This window comes from Carassius auratus, unplaced genomic scaffold (genome assembly GCF_003368295.1).
Source record: "Carassius auratus strain Wakin unplaced genomic scaffold, ASM336829v1 scaf_tig00216764, whole genome shotgun sequence".
Taxonomy (NCBI): domain Eukaryota; kingdom Metazoa; phylum Chordata; class Actinopteri; order Cypriniformes; family Cyprinidae; genus Carassius; species Carassius auratus.
The window spans coordinates 1-23974 of record NW_020528727.1 but is presented as its reverse complement, the minus strand read 5'-3'; the positions used below and the strand labels follow the sequence as shown (position 1 = coordinate 23974).

Sequence of the window (23974 nt, the reverse complement as noted above, 5' to 3'; positions counted from 1 at the left end):
TTCAAATCTTCCTTTGTGTTCATACTGAAGTATGTCATCCTTTCATGCTCAGGAGCCGGAGTGGGTCTTTGGGGCAGCGCCATAGACATTTGGGTCACGGCCCAAGCCCCCCTCCCTCGTGCAGTAGGGTTGACTGTGGAAAATCCCTGCTAAACACGCAGCAGCTGGAGTCCTGAGAGAGGATTCAGCTCCGGCTCAAACTTTACTGCCAGCATGTTCGTCATGTCACCACGTCAGCTGATACCCCATGCCACGGCACATGCACATGGAGTGGTGACATCACTCCTCAGCTGATGTGAAACAGAAGGCTGTGTTGGTGATGGTGTTTGTTTGTCCTTTGTTTTGTTGGTTAAGCCTGTTTCTGACTTCTGGACAGACTAGACTGACAAACAAATCATGCCCAAATCAAACCAACAACAAAAAATACCCACCACCAAACAAAAATCAAATCTAGAGACATTTAGACATATTGTATTGTGACATCTAGGTGTGTCATATCATAAGGTTAGTCTTAGCCTAGTTAAACAGAGAGAACCAGGAGACTTTTAGTGGTGGGTCTGGTGTTTGTGTGTGTGTTGCCAAGTTTATTTTGAATAGTGTGAGTTTGTGCTGGTTGGTGTCCTGTGCTGCTGGGTCCATTTGAGACGAGTGCCAGGACTCAATCTTACTCAGTGCCATCTGTTCACACATCTCCTACCATTCTCAGTTCCCCGCTGAAACTCCAAGACTTGCTCAAACTTTCATTTAGAGTACATTACTTTTTAATAGTAAATCCCCTTTGTTTACCAAAAAAAAATTTTTGCTTAATTTTCAATAATTAAAATAAAAATTAAATGAATGTTTTATGCCTTCAACCAGAAAAACGTAAATACATAACAGAATTTTCAAGGAGGAAAAAAACTTTTCATAAGGCTATTTTAAGATATATATATATATATATATATATATATATATATATATATATATATATATATATATATATATATATATTTTTTTTTTTTTTATTATCTTTTTTGTCTTCACTGTTCTCTCCTCTTGGGTATTCTTATACTTTGCTTCCCTTCTGTCTCTTCTCTTCTTGTCTCGTACTACTTCTGTACTTTTGTACTGATTATTCCTTCTACCACTTTCCGTCTTGTCTTGCCTCATCTCGTCTTGGCCCATCACTCACCTCGTCATGTCTATTCTTTTGTCTTTGTCTCTTGTCTCCTACTTCACCTCTTCTAGTTTTATCTCACTTCATCTTGCCTTTCTTTTTTACTTGTCTCTTCTCTCCTGTCCTCTCCTCTAAGTCATGCTTTGATATGTTGTTCTGTTGGACAGGTGGATTTGCCACATGTTTGTAAACCCTGCACATATAGACACAATGCTGGCATGTCTTCACCTCAGATAAGCGACTGTATAACATTAGTGAACAATCTACGAATCTCTCTCTCTCACTGCTATTGTGGCTGATGGACAGTATTGTGCTGGTTTGGTGAGGTGATGCATGTTGTGTCCTGACTCTGATCTGACGCTTCTCATATACACCGAAGCACTGAGATGAGGGAAAAATCAATATTATGAGAAAACAGAGCGAGAGCTGTTGACCTGACCTGAGGGAGAGATGAAGAATGAGAGAAGGAGTGATGAAAGTGACTGAGTACAAGAACGAAACGCCGCATTAGAAACACAATCCAGAGAAGAAAAAGCCACAGCTTTGATGGATGAGTCACATATCGTCCCTGCAGGTGATGTTGTGTTGAAGCTCCATGAATATTTAGACACATTAGCAGATGAACACAAGAGCAATACGCCTAACAGCCTAACACATAGACTAATTTAGCTGTATTGATCCCTCAATCATCTGTTCTCCTGCCTGGACGGAGTGTGCTTGATGCAAGTTGGAAAATAGGTGGTAGAATATCTGATCTAATGCATTATGGTCTGTCATTATGTCATTTATCCAGTCTTGTCAGCATTAAGAGAGATATCCCTTTGAACAGATATACACAGGCCTACAGCCAATTCTGCTCTCATTTAGGGGAGAAATTCTGTGGATTAGATTTGAGAACAAGATGTAAGTAATACAAATTTTGTTAGTAGCTGAAAACATGATCAAATTAGCCATGATTTTTTCAAAAACAAACACTTGGGCTGGGCAAAAAGTATAATTTTGTGAAAGACAGACATTACAATTCTGAAGAAATGTGCGGAGTTGTTTGTGGAGCCACAGATTCTGTGTGGGTACATGTAATACATGTAAAGGATTTAAGCATTAAATGACAAAAGTGCTACTACAGACTGGCTGTTTGTTGTTAGAGAGCTTCTACATCCTTTACTAAAGCTGATTTATTGATAGTTTCCATGCTATATTTTCTCATATATATCGCCTATTACCTATAGTAAAAACCTTAAGCTCCACACACATCTGTACAAAGTGTTGTGCTCTGACTGAGGAGCAACTAGTGTCACCATGGCAGCAGGCAAGGCAAGCTGAAAACATGTCCATGAGTGTGTAATGAAGCGACACGGCACCATCTTCACTTCTGCACATGCACATGTGCTTTCCTGTTTGTGTGTGTGTGTGTGTGTGTGTGTGTGTGTGGCTTTTGCATTACACATTGGAGACCCTCTAGCACACCATCTGGAAGCCTCTAGAAGGGCCACCAATAAGCTTACTCGCATGTGACTCTCGACTGGCATTAAATCAGTGTAAATACCGCACACGTTTAACCCTGTTACCCGGCACTAATGCAGCTGGGGAGAGGAGGGGCCTTCACAGATCTGTGAAAGCAATTCACGTCTGTGATTTCAATGGAGCGTTTCATGCCAAATGTCCATTAATATCGGTATTAATGGAGTAGCATGATCCGTGAGTGCACACAAGCTGTGCCACCACAGTCCATCATAACAACACAAGATTCTCTGTATTGTTTCAAATTATTGTTAGTGGCATCACTTGTTTTTGTTTTTTTTTTACAATTCTTAAGCATTACACTTATACTGTGTAGTTGTCTTACATGTACAATTGTACAATTTTTTTTTTTGTGGATTTTTTTTTTTTTTTTTTTTGATTTCTTGCAATTCGATACAATACAATTGACATTACTTTTTATATTTCATTGTTGTAAATGCAAACAGTATTTTTTCTCTTTTTTAGTTTTAGTTTTTGTTCTACCACACGCTTACAGAATTAAAAATATCCAAAACTTCTCAATTAAAATAAATTGAACATTGAAAGTGATTTTTTTTTCATTATGTAAAATTTGTATATTATTTACAAATATTGAGGAGCTATGAAAAAATATGTTTAAATCAGGTTATTTTTTTTTTTTTGGATAAAATAAATAACAAGTAATAATAAAATCAAGGAGCTGGACTTTTTTTTTTTTTTAGATAATTCTAGTGAATGTAGAACTATTAAAAACACCTGGCAGCTACAAAACACCTTAAAATTGTGAAACAGAAAATCTGAAAATGTTAAAATCGAATTGAAATTGATTTATGTTGATATTGACGTTAAAACCTAGAAGACTTTTCTGTAATTAGCTTTGAGTGACATTTCTCTGGCTAACCCAAACCTTCTCTTGTTCCCACAGGTGATCTCTGCGCTGTCCAGAATCTCCCACAACAGCATTGCACAGATCAAAGGCATCAGGTAACTGCCTTCCTCCACACAAGCTGATTGTGTTTCCTTTCAGTCGTGGTGTATCTCGAGTCTTTAGGGATCTTTCACAGTACTCTCTCGGGCTGCACCTTTTATGTGGCTCCATTCAAAGTGCCTGGAAGGGAGAAGCAGTTGGCACAGACTGCTGCATATGTGTGAAAGCTGTGGGCCAAAACCCGTGAAGTGTGTGGTTGTCGCTCCCCTCAGGTGTTTTCAGCGAGGAGGGAAACTGCCTCCCTGCTTTACAGGCGACTAGGATCACTTCCTGTCTCATTATTTGTGCAGTCCATTCGCCCCGCTCCACAAATAAAGCCTTTTATCCAGCGGGGTAATGAGCTGATGGAGCAAACCATTAGGCATTTTGCCAGAGCAGGGCGGAGGCAAGACAGGTCTGCCATTAGTCGGTGCAGCGTAACCGACTGAGGGGTGCCTAAATCACTTCCTGTCCTCCCTGTGCACACTGCCGCAGAGAGATGGCCTGTTGATTTGTCAAAGTCAGAACTCAGTCATTGGAAGTGGAAGAATAAAATGATTTTCCATTGTAAATGTTGTTTGAAGTAATTAGAGGGAAGATCTGAAGATGGATCCTGGCGGCAGACACATCTGCTGTGAGTCAAATTTGCACCCCGAGCAAGTCTTCTGTACAAGCCATTTTAAGTGCACTGACTTGTGAGTTCGCATAATTTCTTGACTGTATACAGGAAGCAGTGAAAGGCGGCTTTGTTTTCATCGACACCGTGGCATGCGTCTCAGCTTTGATGGGGGAAACAGAATGCCTCTTTAGTGGTTATAACCCATATTTCTTTAAAAATTATTTTATTTCAGTCTGATGTTGGTGGTGTGTTTTATAGCATAGAATGAAGGATGCATAAAAAATGCTGTCTGTTTTATTTCCTCACAAAGCAAAAAAAAAAATGTCTCAGTCTTGTTTGAGAACATTCCTCGCACACCCTTTTGGATTTGGTTTAAAGCTGCACGCGGATGTTTTTCTAGACAGATCTTAACATTCAGCCAAATTCCAGCACGCAAAATGCTAAATCAATGTTCACAAGACTGGATTTCAGAGTTAAAGTTTGGCTGCATTGTTTTATTAATGAAAAACTCTAAAGAGGGATGCTCTCTAGCATCTGTTTACCTTTTGACCTCTCGGCTAGATTGGTTAATGGTTATTCTCAATGTTAATTAATTAGCCATCAAAAGACAGAGTGTCGTTTCACAGAAGGGAACTGTGACATTACACACACAAAAAAATCTGGTTACTATTGCAGTTTTTTTTCTCTGAGCCGCTGCTTTTACATATGGAGGTCCTGCTACTATAATAAGGTCTTTCACTGAGTAGCAGGAACAAGGAAGGGTAAAGTGTAAGTCATTCATCATGTTTTCGCTCTGTAGTGCAGCACCTGTTGACGTGAGCTCTGGTTTCTCCTTTCTCAGCATAGTGTGTATCTAAACCACCGCTCTTTCTGATTCTTCATAGATTGTGTGGTTTGTTACATGTAAGTGAGCGTAGTTATGTTTCTCCACGATCTGTGAGTTCAAATAATCCTCCTTTTACTGTATTACTAAAAACATCAATGTTTACATTCAATTCATATTGTAGTTCTTTGTTCAGCACCAGGAACATAGTAGTTATACTGTCTGTTAACCCCCCAGCTTTCTCTAACTGAAATTAAACTTCATAAGTGACTTATTTTGGAACTCTGTGCATCATGCAAATAACACACAAGAGACTTGACTCTTTTCACAAGAAACGTGGATGCTTCAGTAAGCATATATAAATATATATAGTAAATACTAGTTTAAATTCTGCCTGCAGAATCAGCTTTCTAAGTTTTGGACCAGAGCTATTGTGTCCTCATTGCATAGGTCAGATTGTGGGTTGTATGTATGTATGTATTGTTTTGAATGAATGAGAGTTTGACCTACAGTATGTGTGAGATGTGAAACAGATGCCTATAGCCAACTTAACAGAGCAAATGTCATGATGCTCTTTTTTTTCTTGCTGTTTTATTGTGCGATGTTATGTTTTTTGATCGTGGCGATAAAAAAAGTCTCCACTATCTACATTTGAAGAAGTATCGTATTATCTTCTATCAGCTGCAGTTCTGGCGCCTCCGTCATATACTGTACAACCCCACATGCATTCACAGCAGTGTTAACTCCGCAGTAGAGTTACTCTCTCATTATTTGCATGTGCTTCTAATGTGCCCTAAAGCCTGTCAAACACTGCATGATTACTGAACTAAGTTATCTTTTGCGCTAATACTGTCAAAACACACAAGGTTTACATGTAGACTCTGTTGGCTATGTCTAAAATGAAAGTAAACAGTTGAGAGAAAAATGTATACGTGCCTGTATATTAGATGCATGCAGGTCTTAAAGGGACAGTAGGCCTATTAAACATGCAGCCTACTGTCATTACTGTCAAGGAATACCCTAAAATTTAATTTCTTTCATTATTTACTCACTGTTACATTGTCCCAATCCTGTATTAATTTATTTCTTGTGCTAAACACAAAAGAAGATATTTAGAAAAATGTGGGTAACCATACAGTTGCTGGTCCACATTGAATTTGATAGTAGCAAAAAGTACTGTGGAAGTCACTGTGGACCAGCAACTTTGGTTTTCCACGTTCCTCAAAATAGCGTTTATGTTCAGAAGAAGAAAGAAACTGATTCAGGTTTAAAACCACTTTTTAGTGATTAAATGGTGGTATAAAAATAAAACACTATGACAGATTTGACAGACAGCTGACAGAATTTATTTTTGGGTGACTATTCCTTTAACGTTAATAAAACAACAAAACAGAAAGAGAAAAATTACTCCCTGCTCTTGACTGAAGAAATGTAATACAGTTGCTTTAGGAAACTAGTTTATATAATGTTTTATTCTATGTTTGTTCATTCAGTTTCTTGAATTCTCATGCTAAATACACCTATTGTACCTGAAAGTAAAGCACTGTTTGTTTTATTTGTATATTATGTGTAGTTGTAATGTGTGTGTATGTATGTATATATACTTAGACGTGCACATCTACAGAATGTCACTCACTCACATGCATAATGCCAAACTGTACACTTTAAATATGCAGTAGCTACATCGACTTATGTACATAACAGCCAGTCATGCCCAATTCACCTTGACCTATTTACACATGTTAGATGATTGCTGTGCATTATGAATGCATAAATGCACACATTGTGCGAAAGATGATGTTGTCATGTCTTATACAAAGACAAGCATAACAGAGGAATGACAGAACACAAATGGTTAAGCTCCTGGTGTTTGATAGAAGATAAAGATTTCAGTTTGAAGCTGCTGGAAAGCATCAGATAATCCTCTGCATCCACACAGCGTTCTGCTTTATTGATTACTCTGGTCATACACACTGCTCTTCTATGCATCGTGGAAGTGCTGTATCTCACTCAGTCTTTATCAAGTCCTGAGAGAAAACCAGAGTCTGCTGGTGGAGTGATCAGATGGATGCTCTCTTCTGATCATCCCTCCAGTGATATTCCAGTATGAGCCGGACGGGATCAGGTGATCTGGGCTGCTTTGGATACAGAGGGATAACTGAGCTCCTGTGTTTTGTAGAATATCAGTATACTCAACTACTGCTTGCAGTTTTTTTCAGGTGATGAAAAATCAAAGTTATTACTAATGAGAAAAAAAATAGGAGATATTATGGAGGAATTAGAATTTAATTTAGCAGAATTTAAAATTTAGTATTACATTTTTTTATGAAATTAAAATTTAGCATATTTTAAATGCATATTTCTGGTCCTCCTGTTCATAACAGTGCATGTTATTTAAAAAACGTTAACATCTATACATCACAATACAGCGAGACTAAAAATATAAAGAAAGCATTTTTGAACAAATAGGTTATGATTCAGTGATTCCTTCATAAAAAAGTAATTTGTTGTCACTAGGCCTGGACCAGAATATTCAATTATTCAAATATCCATTCGGTGGGTTGGCTTTCACTTTTACATTTTGAGATTCAAATATTTTATTTTAGTTTATTTTTTTCTTGAACACTTGGCATCCCCCACAAAATGATTTGTCATAAGCTCTTGAATATGAATCACCCATGAGTGAACGTCATGAACAAAAATGCAGAAGACCTCAGCTGTGGGAGCACTTTAAATTGAGTGAGGACAAGACAAAGGCAGTGTGCCAAATATGCGATTTGAAACTGGTCTACCACAACATCACATTGAGTTTAAAGTAGTTTTTAGTAGTTCGCCTATAGTACAGTATATGGTTGGTTTAAAAAAACAAGCTGCTTTTATCCATCATGTTTGTCAGTAATTTTACACAATGATAAAAATGTGCACTTAATTTGCTTGGAAAATACTTGGGAATATGGCAGTCATAAAAAATGTACAGTACTACTAATGATAATTTGTCTATATTAAAAGTATTGCTCTTAACAGACCTGTTTGTTTTGTATCACTAGTGCAGTGTCCGTTCTCGGAACATATAAGCGCTCCCCGCATGAGGTGCACCGCTTCTGGCTCGTGCTGTTCTGTAGTTTATTCAAAGTTATTCATTCGAACGTGTCGCATGTACATATTGCACCAAAATGTGACACTGCACACCCTTGGGTCCGCAGAAACACACCTGCCAAGGGTGAAGACGATTGAATGAAAGGTTCTCGACATAATAATAATGCAAACAGACAGACACACACACACAGAGATTCCTGCTTTTATTACACCATGTCTCGGAATTTGTGTCAGTACGTCATAAATAGAACACAGCAGCAGTTTACGGTCAGAAATTTGTCATGCCATGGCGTCCGGTGTAGACAAGGTGTTGAGAGAAAAATATGTTCAACCCCCTCCCTCTGAAGCTTCGAATATTCAGTGTCGATTACTACTGAATCCTTGAAGCACAAAAACTGATATTCGGACCAGCCCTAGTTGCTACCCAAAGGAGTAACATGTAACCTGCAGAATTTTTTTTTTTATTATTTATTTATTTGTTAGACAGAAATCGTGTAAAATAAATAATTTAATTAATGAGATATAAATGTTTATTTCATGAAATATTAATCACTGAAAATCTAATTTAATTGAACACCAAGGCTTATTGTATAATGTTTAAAAAAAAACACTCAAATTATCTTAACAACACATTTTCATATCAACAGTAATGTTACAGTCCATAAATGTGACGTATAGTTGTATAGACTCTTTCAGCATGAATGAGGAGCTTTAGCTGGTTTTGTAATCACACTGCAGTATGTTTTCTAATCTTGTGAAATCTAATAGAAAATGAATCAGTTTCACACCCCCCCCGTGCATCTTTTGTTCACTTCATGGAACCAACTGCTGAATGCTTCAGATGTTTCAATATTCTTCAAGCTCTTCTGAGCCGTCGCTCTCGGAATAGAGAGCAAATATCTGTTTCTGTGAGATAAAAACCCAGGGATACTGTTTGCTTGGACATAATCGAAATTGGAAAGAGACTGATGTGTCTGCCAAATCCAATTAAAGCGAGTATTGGCCTGATGTGTTTCAGGCTGTAATCATTGAGGGATAGAAGCAGCTTTCATATTATTCTGATTTCTAATGATCAAGTTTGTCAGAGCTCCTGACTTTGTGTGTGGGTGAGTTTTCCTGTGTCTGCGCATAAGTGTTTGGGGTTTTTTTTTTGATTGTCAATGCACAGTGTCTATGTTTGTGCTGTTAATGATGCCGGCGGGTTTAGGAAGTGAATGGTTTTGGCTAAAAACAATGACAAAAAGCGAATGTTTAATGTCAACTAATTAAGCACACCACAGTAGGGTATTGTAACGTGATCTCTATTTAGCACAGCACCTGTGCCAAAAGTTGGATTATGATGGAATGATGGATGGATAGAATGATTTTTGTCCTTCTCTCTTTTTGAAACTAAATATATTATATACTCACTGATCAGTATACAGCATATAGGTTCATATGATTTCCATGATGTGGAAAACACGGATGGAATCGTGAAATCCAGTCATAAAAACTAAATTTACTGTATAATGCAGAATGTCACAGAATTGACCAAATTTACCTTCACAGCAACACGTCAAAAGAAAAGTTTGGTTTAACTTGAAGGAATCGTGACAGAAATATTACTTAATGAAATGATAATAATACTACTATTAATAATAGTAGTAATACAGTTATTATTAAAACATTATTTTAAAGGAATACTTACCAGATTATTTGCAAAAAAATAAATAAAAATTATAATACCCAACAGCATTTCTTTAAAAAAAAAAAAGAAAGAAAGAAAAGAATAATAAATTAGCATTTTTCCCTTAAAATCAATTAATTAGAGATGCTTTTGATTATTAATATTTAATGAAACTATTAAAATAGAATCTATTAAATACATGTAAAACAGAATTTGGTTAAAAAAAGTTACACTTGCTTTTTGATTAATAAATGTAGGGCTGTCAGTTTACCGCTTTAATTAATTAGTTATGAAAAATAACGCAATTAAAATATTTTAAGCTAACGCACTGGCCCCGCCTCCAGACCTGTACATCATCCTACATTTCATATAGTTGACTGTTCAGAAAAATATGCAGTACCATAAATGCAGTTATGCAATAACATTTAATATATTGGTGCAAAAATGGCCATGTATGTGTTTTTGCCTCATATTTACATCATATGATAAGCGATATTAACGTTACAGGAGCAACAAGAGAAATAGGCCTGTCACATGAGTGCTTTTTGTAAAATATCACGAGTAAAACAGTTCAGTAAATAAGAAGTTGATATTGTGTTATATTTTAAGCATAATATTATGTTTTTGCTGAGAACACATTACCTTTAAAGCCAATTGGAGAGTTGTTGTGCATCTCAGAGCAACAGCAGTGTTTAGTTTCTGAATGAATCCACGTTTTGAACTAATCGAGTGAATCAATGATTCACAGGCCCACAGAGAGAGCCATTTACATCATTCCTGAATGAATCAGCCATTTGAATGAACCATAAAGGCATTTACCGCCGCCTGCTGGCAGACTTAGTTTCTTATTTAGAGTATATCATAAAAAAACAATAAACATTAAAGGGGTTAGTTCACCCAAAAAAAAAAAAAAACATTAACTAATTGTGACAGAAACAAAGGTGTTTAAGTTACCAGTGACTTTCATTGTATGAAAAAAAATACTGAGATGTTTTTTCAAATGATCTTCTTTTATGTTCCATAGTTTATGTTATAGCCAGAATGTCACACCCTCAGCTCGTTCCCTTAGCCCCAGTCACCATTGCCAGTCACCATCCACTCAATCTCCCATGCACCGCTCACGTGAACCGTCACCTGAATACTGATTACCTGCACCTGCACCAGCAATCACCACACCTTTAAATACTCCCCTCATTCATTCACTCACCGGCTGGAATCAAGATTACATGGACGCTCTTTGTGGATCTTCTGCCTGCTTCTTGTGGACCGTATTGTGACTCTGTGGAGATTCAGATACAGCGATTAAGGGAAGTGACTCTTTGTTGTCAGGCCTAGCTTTGTACTTGAACTCACCTATTGATCAGTGCTTGAAGATTCACCGTCTGTGACCACACTTACCAGCTCTGTTGAAATCCTATGTTAATAAAGCTTCACGAAAGTACTTACCCGTCTTCTCCTCTCCTTGTGTGGATGTGACACAGAATAGTCTAGCAGTCTAACATTTTGTTATAGCCTAAATGCTTATGTGTAATTAATTTTATGTTGAATCAAATCAGATATTTATTTCTAAAGCTACAATTTGTAATGTTTTCTTGATTTCTCATTTATTACAAAAACAAATTCTGTAAATAATCTTTTATGGGTATTTTCACAGTCAGATTCATTTTGCGATTAATTAGAATAATTAATCAAGACATATTTTTAATCGACTGACAGCCCTAATAAAATGTAATTTATGCATTAAAAGAGAGCATAGAAAAAATGGAATCTAGAAAAATGTAAATGCAAAAAAAAGGAATTTGGGGAAAAATATAAAATGGATTACATAGGGCCCTAGACATTTAACAGTTTAGATGAGCAAACAGTGGTAATTAATTATATCTCAAAATGCTCATAAATGCTGGAAAATCCCACAGAGATATGGTAACTAAACTGTTGGTTTACAGTTGCTTTGACAGGAGATGTGGAAAACAGTGTTTAATTCACGATTAATTAGTGTGACATTTGTGAGCAGGTTTAACCTTCTTTTATTATAAATGCATCTGTAGCAGATGAGGAGGAAGTCGTTTTGAACCAAGATGTTTAATTAGCGATTCATTTGATGAAGCCTTGTAAGCAGGCTAATTATTTTGCTATCAGCAATTATTCCATCACGCGATACAAAATCTTTGTGTTATGAGTTCAGCATGGTGATAGTCGCTCATCAAAATACATCTGAGTGGAACATTTATTCTTTCACCTCAAAGACAAAATGCATCCATTTGGAGGTTGTTTTACTGCCAACAATGACTTGTGATGCATTGTAATAAGGAAATAAAAGATGTGGCCACTATCTACATTTGAGCTTGTAATGGTGATGTTTTGACATCTTTTTAACATTGATTGCATGTCCTTAGTCGGTGCTTGAACGCAACCCACAGAGTAAAGCATACCACTCTATTCATATCTTATTTTTATATTCTCATGCATGTGAATTTATTTGACATATATACATCCAAATGGCGTGCATTTGTCTATAGGGCTGACTGGCAGCAGCTTTAATGTTAAATGTTATAGTGATGTGCTCTGTAATCTGTCAGAGAGCATCTCTCTCTCTCTCTTCTCTGTCCATCAGAAGGCAGCGCATCCTTGAGTGTCGTGTTGTCGGGAGGTGTGAGGTGAGGAGTTGGTCACATTGTCAGGGTGTATGTGTGTTTATTAGTCTGCTGTTGTGTGGGTGGCGATGTCCGATGTCAGCATTGGTTAAGTAAGGGGGCTCTTTGTGTGCCTGACCTCAAAAAAATTTAAAATTATAAAAAGCACAAGTGACAGTTTGCTTAGATCATGTGTTAAAGCCTGCTAGTAATATGACTCAAGGTCACAGCCTTTCCTACCCTATAGCTCTATATTTCTCTCTCTCTCTCCTTTTCTCCCTCCATCACTGCTGTTTGACAGGTCTGTAGGGACTGAAACACAGTGTAGTTATGATTGAAGAGATGGCCTTCTGTCAACATGAGGTTGAACTTGATTTTTACAATTTCTGAAGAAAAATGTCAAAAGTCCATGCCTGTGCATAACTCACTGGGAGTGTCAGTGATCCTCCAGGGGGGCTCAAGATAACTTAAAATATAATAAATTAACAAATTATATGATTAATATGTGAAATCATTTAAATGTATATAAATAAACAGCCACTCTGTTGTAGGTCTATGTATTCTGTGATATTCTGTGTTTCGGAGCAGCTCAAGCTGTTTTGCGCAGTGTGAAATAACCTACAAACTAAACAGCGGCTCCAAAACGCTGTATGAGTACATTTACAAACTACAGCTCGAAGCCAGTGTTGCGCAATGGATGACAATTGTTATCAAGGTAAAGACGATTACAGTGACATACAGGAGCAACATCAAGTGAGCGTGTGTCTGTTATTATTGATGCTCAAATGAATGTGTGCTCTCGCCATACTGATCACTATAACATTATGTTTCTGCTTGAACACAGTTCAGTATATTCACGGTTTGCCTCCATTAGTCACAACGAGAAAGCTGACGTTCCTTTTTATAGCTGTTTAATTTACTCATGGACAGGGACATTAACAACGACACCGTAGAACTAAATAAACAGGACGAATACATAACAAACATCAGTCACACATTCAGTTACATGGAAAACATGCGTACGGCTTTAAACTCGTAAATGAACAAAAAATACATCCACATATCACTTTTGCCTACTTGTGAACTGAGAGAAGGGTTCACATTTTTCTTGAATGGTTCATATTCACAAAGAGAAACATCTTAATCCTTGTGATAATGCCATTGCATATTGGTGACAAAACAATGACATTCAAAGCAAGATGAGAATAATTTAGTAAATTTTGTAAATCATCTGCCAGCGTCTTGTCTTTCTCACCTCACTCTTCTTGTCAGTCAGCTCCACTCACTCTCCTCACGTGATGAATGAAATCCGATCTGTGATGGACTGTCGTTCGTAACGCTGCATTGATGGGTTGGTTGCTAGACTATTCTGGATAGTTGTTTGGAGGATGCTTGGGATTCTGGTTTATTTTAATCTCTAATAATCAGCCATAGTAGGAAATGCATTTTTATGGAAGTGAAGCCGCATAAAAGCCTGTGTCGTGCCATTTACGGCCTGACGAATGTAGCATATTAAAAGCATATATAGCTCATTTCATTTCACACAACAGCAGCTAAGTTAAGAATTGGCTCTTTCCAGTCATGATGTGAATAGCTCCATAAAGCCGTGATGTTTTGTGTTGGGTGGAAACTCTGCATTATTCAAAGGTGTGAATCACGCCTATTAAATTGTAGTGACTTTGAGGCATACCTTATACACACTAAAGTGAAAGTGACAAGGCTTGCCAAAAAATCACTTTATTTTCCATGCCTCATGTTTTCTGCATGCCACACAGCACCTTTTGCCCCTCATAATATGTGAGATTAAGTGATTTGATGAGATCTCTGGAGGAAGAGCTATGCCATTAATCGAATAATTGATCGGTCCTCCATTTGCAGCTTTCTAATTGGCCGGTGAATGTTCTTGAGCCCCTTTTTTAAAACCCCAGTGGGTCGGCTCTCTGAGGAGTCCAGAGTCTAACCCATAGTTATTAAGAAAAAGGCTGAAGTGTTTGCGTTTAGGTGTCTCTGTCAAACTGCAATAGCCTCTGTCATTCAGCCCTGCCACCGCCTTTTCACTGTGCCTGCTGTATTCTGTCAGAAATCAGATAAATGTCTTTGAAACATCTGTCATATTGTTACAAACGTCAATCACAGAGGAGGTGGAAGGCTCATGAATAAACCCACCTGTTGAATTATGGATGTTATAGCAGTCAATCGTGCTGTATTCTTTCCTTTCTCTGTGTGCGGTGGCTAATGCTCTCTTTCTCATCTCTTCTCTCTCTCTCTCTCTCCCCAGGCCCTTTCCATCAGAGGACACAGCGCTGAATGAAGATGATGTGTACCGGAGCTTGGAGGAGCTGGCAGAGTAAGTGTTTTAAATCATAGAAACAGAATATAATGGTAATGAATAAATAGTCTCTCATTTTTACTCTTCACTGTGTATTTTCAGTTCACTGGCTATTAAGGTTCCTGAAGGTGTGGTCACATTTCAATGAAATTTTGTGGACAAAAAAGATTAATTGTTTATTATCAGTAGTCTAGAGAGGTAAGATGTCACTTTCAAACCAAGAAGCTTTCTGTTGGTCAGCACAGCAAATTTGTTGCCAATGTGAATGAGCAATATCTGCGTAGGGAACTTTTTTGCAAAACTGTACTCTTTAATTTCTATTGAAATTACTACAAAATTTCACCAAGAAACTATAAATGAGACCACACCTTTTTAAAATGTATTCTCCTAAGGTCACACATACCGTATTTTCCGGACTATAAGTCACACTTTTTTTCATAGTTTGGCTGGTTCTGCGACTTCTAGTCAGGTGCGACTTACTTATCAAAATTAATTTGACATGAACCAAGAGAAATGAACCAAGAGAAAACTTTACCGTCTATCACTGCGAGAGGGCGCTCTATGCTGCTCAGTGCTCCTGTAGTCTACACTGAGCAGTTCAGTTCAGTTTATTTATATAGCACATTTAAAAACAACCATGGTTGACCAAAGTGCTTAACAATGTCTAGAAAAGAAAACTAGAGAGTCACATACAAATAAAACAAATACAGTAAAAACATACCAATGTCACAGCTCAGCTTGATATAAAAGCCAAGGAATACAAGTGTGTCTTAAGAAATGACTTAAAAATTCGAACAGTCTGAGCAGTTCTTATTTGTACAGGTAAACTATTCCACAAATTAGGTGCCACCACTGAAAAAGCCCGGTCACCTTTATTTTTTAACTTAGTTCTTGGAACACTGAGGAGCACCTGACTGGATGACTTCAATGCTTTAAAGGGGGCATGGACATGTAAAAGCTCTGATAAATACGCAGGTGCCAACCCATTTAAAATCTTAAAAACAAACAATAAAATCTTGAAATCAATCCTGAAGCGGACAGGAAGCCAGTGTAGTGAAGCTAGGACAGGGCTAATGTGCTCATACTTTTTAGTCCCAGTCAAAAGCCGAGCTGCTGCATTTTGGACTAACTGTAAGCGTTGAAGAGATGACTTATCCAGACCAACATATAAAGAGTTAAAGTAGTCTAGTCTAGATGTTATAAAAGCATGAATTACACTTTCAAACTCCTTACGTGGCAGGTAGGGTTTGACTTTAGCTAACAGTCTTAGTTGAAAAAACTGGCTTTTACAACAGAACTAATCTGATTTTCAAATTTAAAAGCAGTGTCAAAAATCACACCGAGATTCTTGGTAAATGGACGAACATATAACCCTAAATTACCAAGTGCATCTACACAAGCACTTAAATCCCCAGGACGACCAAACACAACAATCTCAGTATTATTTTCATTAAGACAAAGAAAGTTCTGATCCAACCATATTTTTAAATCTTTCAGGCAATTCAGTAATGAAAGAAACGAAGCTTTGTTATTAGTATTGACAGGCAAATAAATCTGTACATCATCTGCATAACAGTAAAAAGTGATATTGTGCTTTCTAAAAATATACCCCAAGGGCAGCATATACCAAGAAAACAACATAGGGCCCAATACTGACCCTTGAGGGACGCCACAAAAAAGAGGGTGGGCAGATGATGAAAATTCACCAAGGTGAACAGAAATACTTCTGTGAGAGCAGTATAGAGCGCCCTCTCGCGGCTGTAGACGGTAATGTTTTCTCTTGGTTCTTGGTTCTAAATAAATGCGACTTATATTCCAGTGCGACTTATAAATGTTTTTTTCCTCGTCATGACGTATTTTTTGACTGATGCGACTTATACTTAGGTGGGACTTATGGTCCGAAAAATACGGTATGTGCCATTGTCATATAGTATTTTATATTTTTGTCAGCTGTGATTGGCATGAACCAGCAGCATTAGTTTGTGATCTCTAGATATGCATTACGATTGTTTTTTGTGATTTCTGGGAAGTATTTCCATTGGTATATCAGTATAATCCTTGGAATTAATTAGATTTTAAGACTATACTTTATAATGTGACAATGCCATGTCAGAAGTAGCTATACTCAAGTTCAAATTTCGCGCTTCCTACCTCTAAGCATTAGAGTCATGCCATCGTCAAATTATGAAGTCACTGAATTTGCCCAGAAGGCTGTTCCAGTGGTTATTTTAGGTGACTAGGATGTGGTAGAATTCCATGTTCAGTATTTATGGAGTGCAGCATTTATTAGTTAACTAACTGAATGCAACTGGAATGGAATTACATGATTTATTAGTCACATCTGCACCCCTCCCTCCCAGTTTCTGACTGGTCCAGTAACCCTGGTACAAATAGGCAGGCAGTAAAAGCTCTTCCAGTTACCAAGGCTATGGCATGCCATGCTTGGAGCGTGGCAGGATGACAGTGTGGGCGTTAAGAGGAGTGAGGGAGAATGAGGCTGGGGGTTGTGACAGTGGTGACAGGCCTGATTCCTCGCTGATTAATTGTGAATAATTAGGCAGCTGGGTGGATAGGTGTCATTTATCAGAGGAGGACGGCGTGACACAAGCGTGTTAGTGCAGACTGCAGACATTAAACCTCTCACAAGGCCTGTTACAAACTTCTGTGGAGCTGTAAATGGAGATGAGTTTATGTCAGACCTCAACAGTCTCCATTAAATAGCAGCCCAAAGAAACATAGCCCCTGTGCTTCTTGTTTTGAGCCATTATAAAGTGATGGAAGACAATTAGTGCAAATAAAAAGTGTGATCTGTCCTCGTGGTCAACACCTTATTGTCACAAACTTGTTTTGTTGAAAGATTTTTATTGGGCATTACAAAGAGACATGACATTGAGGGGGGGCAGGATCAGGCTGGATTTGAACCTAGGATCTGGACTAGAGGTTTTGCTTCAGTGTATCCTTCTGTAAACAGAAGGGATTAACAGAACAGCTTTATGCTACATGTGAGAGCAACAAAGAAACATGAAGTAATGCAAAAAGATAAGAAAACACTTTAAGGATAACAGTAATGTCTGCACCATGACCCTAGGCCAGGGCTTTAATACTGAAAAAAACAACAACAACAAGACTACATGTACATGACCACAGAAAAACATTGATTTGTTTTTAATGACTTTCAAACATATATATGTTTATACATGTATATAGTTTTTTTTAGATTTATTCTACAATATTGCTGCAAACTGCAGCAAATCAGTATTATTTTGCATTTTATGTCATTTTCTTTTGTACAGTAGTTCTTTTTTATGATATATATATATATATATATATATATATATATATATATATATATATATATAAATAAATCTTTCGATCCGGTGCCAATTTCGATACCTCAGTTTCGATACTGGTTCCTAACGATACTTTTTTCGATACCATATGTTTTAAAATCCATTTCAACATCAACACAAATACATGAAACACAAAACTTTATTTTTCACCTTAATTAAAACAATTTCTGGTAACACTTCACACTCAGGATAACATTATTAATACAACTGGTTGTGCTTTTTGGATAGGAGTGCGCCATTCAGGGGCAGACTGGGACCAAAAAGTGGCCCTGGACTTTATGGCCCACAGAAGCCCACCACATCATAACGCAAACGCTCCTGTTTGATGTCATTTATTAATTTAATATTTAAGTAAACAGTTTGGGGATTTTAACCAATATGGCAACTGATCCTCCGTAAAAAAAAAGAAAAAAGAAAAAAAAGAACAACAGCTGTTCATTTAGCGACTCCTAGTGAGCTATACATGCTCATCAAGACACAAACATTATTCTAGAACTCGCACTTTGCATTCAGTTATCAGGTCCATACAAATCATGCATGAAGTTTATAAACTCAAACGATAGCTTTATGTGCTTTACAGATGAACTTGAAGTCTTTATTCATTCGAGATGTTCAATAATAGATAATCTTTGGCAAGTTCATGATCCGTTAGTGAACCGATGATTCTTTTGAGTCAATCTTTTAAAAGAATTATTTATTTTGTTTAACGAAACCAGTATGGAAACCAGTATTTCACAAACTGGATAGATCTGAGGTGCAGGGCTCGCAAAATCGCTAGCCCCACGTCCCGAGGCTATTGTGTTTTCCAGTCTGATGGGCTATCGTGAATAGTGATGTAAAATTCCTAACTTGATTCCCGTTGTTCACTCGCTTGAAGGGGTGAAACGGATCGTAGCTGATCGTTTGCATTCGTTTCTAAATATTGCTGATTCAAGCGTTTTAAACAATTCGCGCGCGTTGAGCTTGCACTCACTCATTCAAAGCACGCGCTACGAGCAGCATTTCAGACAATGCGCGTACAGATAATGAATTCATCTTTCGCGTTTCGTAGCTTCTGAATGAACACATACACACAATTATATCAAAATAATTGTCTCTGCAAGTATTCTCGTAAACACAGTCGGTTATGTTTTAAGTGAACGTATACAGTGGCCTGCTGCTTAGAGAAATTCGCTGTACCGGATAAATCTGTCTCTCTCTCTGTTTTTTAGACAACGTGATGGGGCGTGTTTCAAGATACGCAATGGAGTAGACCAAACTAAACAGGGAGGGAGGGCAAGCCGGCTTTGGTTGCAATACTCTTATCGCATATGTTGCACTTTGCTAAGAGTGCATATGTTGCACTCTTATCGCATATGTTGCACTTTTATAAAGTGTAGCCACACTTTAGACCTTTTGATACTGTAAAACGGAAACGTTTTGAGAAAAAACAACTACACTTGTGTTGTGTGACTACGAGTATCTTCAAAAATCCTCCCCGTCAAGTCACGTGGTGGTCGACAGCCATTCACGGCGAATTTAGGTCCTTACATGCACGTATGCTACAAGCTCACACAGACACAGCCGCTTGGCAAAAAAAAAAAAAAACACGGCCGCTTGGTTTTTGGAACCGAAATTTGGCACCGAAAGATAAATAATTTTTCGATACTCATAGTATCGAAGTTTTTCGTTCGATACCTTAAAGGTATCGAAGTTCGGTACTCAGCCCTAGATATATATATATATATATATATATATATATATATATATATATATATATATATAGTAGGGCTGGGAGAAACGATTATTTTTTAAATGATTAATCTAGCGATTAATTTTTCAGACTGATTCGATTTTGATTATCTCCCCATTAATTGACTACTAACAATTTATACATGTTGATTTACATATCTGAATGAAAAAAACATGAATTCCTTAACATTGCAATATATGTTTATTGCTCTTAAAATTACTAAATAAAAGACTGACTAAGAATGCATTACTTTGCACTTGTATAGAGATAGCATTCAATAAAACCTTGAAGCCTTGAAAACACATAGCTTACTGAAACAAGCTTACTGAACACATAGGGCCTAGCTTAAAAAAGTTCTTCTTTCAGATGAAAATAACAACAACTTGATGTCTAGCATTCAATAAAAAAGGTCACCCAAAATACTTGTTTAGAGCAATTGAAAGAATACAGCAACCAATGTAAACTTGAGGGCTTTAAGCTAATACAGAGAGTGCTTTTCCAAAAAATAAATAAATAAAAATTAACAGTGGGAGCCAGCAGCCTGTCATGGAGAAAAAAATAAATCTCTGAATGCTCCACGTGAAACTTTGGCGTTCCACCCTTTTTCTATAGTGTTTAATGATTTTGGTTAATATGCACGAGAGAGAGAGAGAGAGAGAGCAAGACAGCGCTCGTGTAGTTTGAAGACTGTGAGTGCGCGAGTGCGCATGTAACTTTGGTGTTTCGCCCTTTTTCTATCGTGTTTAATGATTTTGATTAATATGCACAAGGGAGAGAGAGAACAAGAAGCGCTCGTGTTGTTTGAAGACTGTGAGTGCGCGCAGCCGGGGCTCTCTCTCGTACGCGCCCTGTCAGGTGCAGCAGTCATTCTATTCTACATCATTCAACGATCAAATAAGACTTTGACAGCCGCCAAAAAAAGAATAGATCAATGCAGAAATACCCCTGGATTGGTTATATAACATTGGACAGAATGTTGATCCGGCCATCGTGTATATTCAGCGCACATAAGGTAAATGTTTTGCAAACGTTTTTTAGAGAAATAAAAACAGGTCGACCAATCGATGCGCATATTTTGCGTCAACATATTTTTTGCATCAATGTCATCGATGACCTCGACGCGTTGTCCCAGCCCTAATATATAGTTATCTTCTCTTTGCATAAAATGTACATTTAATACCTTTTAAGAAGTATTTTATTCAGCGGATCCCAAATAGTCAACATTTTTGTTATAAAAACTATTTATAATTTTTGTTCATTCATTTACCAATTAAAAGCACTGGAAATCTGTAAACAAATGTCTTTTATGTTTTCATTATTATTTTATTTTTTACTGGAGGAGCATAATCCCAGGTACACAACAGTATGAAATACTGTATTGACCAGACTCTTACTCCATCTCTTACTGCTACTTTTCTAATTGTGTCAAATGAATTATGAAAAAAAGGCCATTCCAACTAATTCTTCCAAGACAAGCTAGCTATATACCTTCACTTTATTGATATATTTACTGTTAACATACCAGAATTCATAAAACAGCAATTTTTTATTCATCACTAAAAGTTTTGGGTCAGTTAACAGAACAAATGTTACATTTGTTTATAATGTTTTTATGCTTTGCATCCTTGCAAAGCATAAAAACATTATAAACAAATGTAACATTTGTTCTGTTAACTGACCCAAAACGTTCTCCCTGGCCACAGAACTTAGAGCCACCTTTACTGTTGAGTCCTGGTATATGTGAGGCCATACTGTATGTGGACCTTTGCCATTTCCGCTGTCGACGGCCTCTTGCACTGATCCGTATCGACTTTAGACGCTGCCTGATATAGCCTGAAGTGATTGCTGACCTCTTTCGATGTTCTTGATATCTCTTTGTCATCTGACCCCTCTTTACATGCAGATTCATATTGAAACACATTTCAGTGCCTAATCTAATAGAGGTTAAACCCACACTCAACGCTCAAGCACTCAATGCACCTCAGATGATGGAACAGTGAATTTGAGCGAATTAATGAAACTACCCATTCATGTGGACCCATGACCTTTTAAAGCCGTAAATATGGTTCAATTCCACCACAATGTTGCCGTCTGATTAATGGAAAGGTCCCCAATATGATGCGCTAGGACACAGTTTAACAAGCACTTTCATCAGGCTGCTCGGAGCACTTTTAATTGGACTTGATATCATTGTCAGGTTTAATGGAAATGTGCATGAAAGGGTGTGCTGCAGTGCTACTGAACCTCAGTAGGTTTATTCACATAAGCCCTGTGTCTGTTTCTATTAGATTGGAGATGTTTTTCAACATTGTGCCGTAAATGGGGCTAAATGCAGTGCGAATGAGAAGACTGCTGATTGTACTCAATAATAGTGTTGTATCTTTCGGTTATTGGAGTAAAGAGCGTGGTTCACTTCAGGAGATAAAGGGTAGAAAGTGCTAATCAAGGCGCTTTTGTGAAAGGTTAATGGTGTTGAAGAAGCTCTTTGGTCGGGCTTACTTGGGGACACTCCTCTTCAAAAGAACATTAAAAGACAGACAGCATTCACTCATACTGCTTACAGCCTGCAGATTTAAACTTTATGAGATTTATGAGACTGTGAGGGATGAAAGTACTGACTGTCAGTGGTGTATAAATTACCTGAAAGGCATACTCAAGTAAAAGTACACATATCTTACCAGAAAATTACTCTGATAGAAGTTGAAGTCACCATTTAGAATATTACTTGATTAAAAGTCTTAAAGTATGTGATATTTATTGTACTTAAGTACAAAAAGTATTTTTTAAATCTTAAACACACTTAAATATTTAAAGTAAAAGTACAAGTAAATGCAAAATGGAAAAAAAAAACTAATAAATACATATAAAATTGTTATAAAAAAAGATGCATAAATTGTTTTGTTTTAACATAAAATGTTGAATACTGAAAATAGAAATGTGAAATTAAAAGCGACAGTTGGTGGCAGCAAGTGATTTAATGAGTGAGTCATTGAGATTCAACCGATTTATTCAAATGGTTGATTCATTCAGGAAAAAAGCATTTGACTGTAATTATATCAATAATAACACCCTCATGTCGTTCCAAACCCATAAGACCTCCGTTCATCTTCGGAACACAGTTTAAGATATTTAAAATTTGGCCCGAGAGCTTTAAATGAAATTTACCCTCTGATGTCACATGGACTACTTTGATGATGTTTTTCTTACCTTTCTGGACATGGACAGTAAAGCTTCAATGGAGGGACTAAATCTAAAATATCTTAAACTGTGTTCCAAAGATAAAAGGAGGTCTTACGTGTTTGGAACAACATGAGGGTGAGTTATTAATGACATAATTTATATTTTTGGGTGAACTAACCCTTTAAATATAAAAAGCATACAGAATCATTTTGGACATCTACAATTTAGAATGCCTAGAATTTTGAGTGTAATAGACTAATAAATAAACGCCTGTGTACTCTGTGTGTGATTTTGTGATATAAACTACTTGATAATGTCAGATTCTCACATCATTAAAATTTCACAACAGCACTTACTTATCATATTATCACCAGACGGTGCTGTATCTGAAAAATCTGCGGTGGTGCATGCACTTGTTTGCACGTGAACAAAGGTGTTTTTAGGAGTCTTACTTGCAAGTGCCAGACTACTGATTCATCAAACCTGCTTTCCTATAGTCTGTGTTCTTCTGACTATTTTGTAATAAGTAAAGAATATGCTTCAGGGAGATGTATTGGAGTAAAAGTTAACATTTTAATTAGGAAATGTAGTGGGGTTAAAGTAAAAGTTAGCTGAAATATAAAAACTCAAGTGAAGTACAGATACTCCCAAAGGAATACTTAAGTACTGTAACAAGTTTTATTATTTCGTTACATTACACCACTGCATTCAGTTTAGTATGTCAGACTTTCCAAAGGTCCTTGGTCACATCTAATTTTTTCCAAACTGAAAGTTTCAGAAAGCTGTATTTTTAGTTTTTATTTATCCTTTATTTCTTCCATTTAATGTAAGCATAAGGGATTGACAGACTCTGTATGATCATGAAACATTACATAGAAGTTATGAATTAAATATATTTAATAACTTTTTAAAAATATAAATGC

General features: G+C 37.0%; 1 long non-coding RNA gene across 1 annotated transcript in view; it reads left to right on the top strand.

The window, feature by feature from the left end:
- Positions 1-14855, top strand: part of LOC113098944 (uncharacterized) — a 61990-nt gene extending 47135 nt beyond the window's left edge. The window contains exons 2-3 of the long non-coding RNA XR_003289243.1: positions 3582-3640; positions 14739-14855. This is a non-coding gene — a long non-coding RNA (uncharacterized LOC113098944). The remainder of the gene's footprint in view (positions 1-3581; positions 3641-14738) is intronic.
- Positions 14856-23974: the final 9119 nt, after the last annotated feature.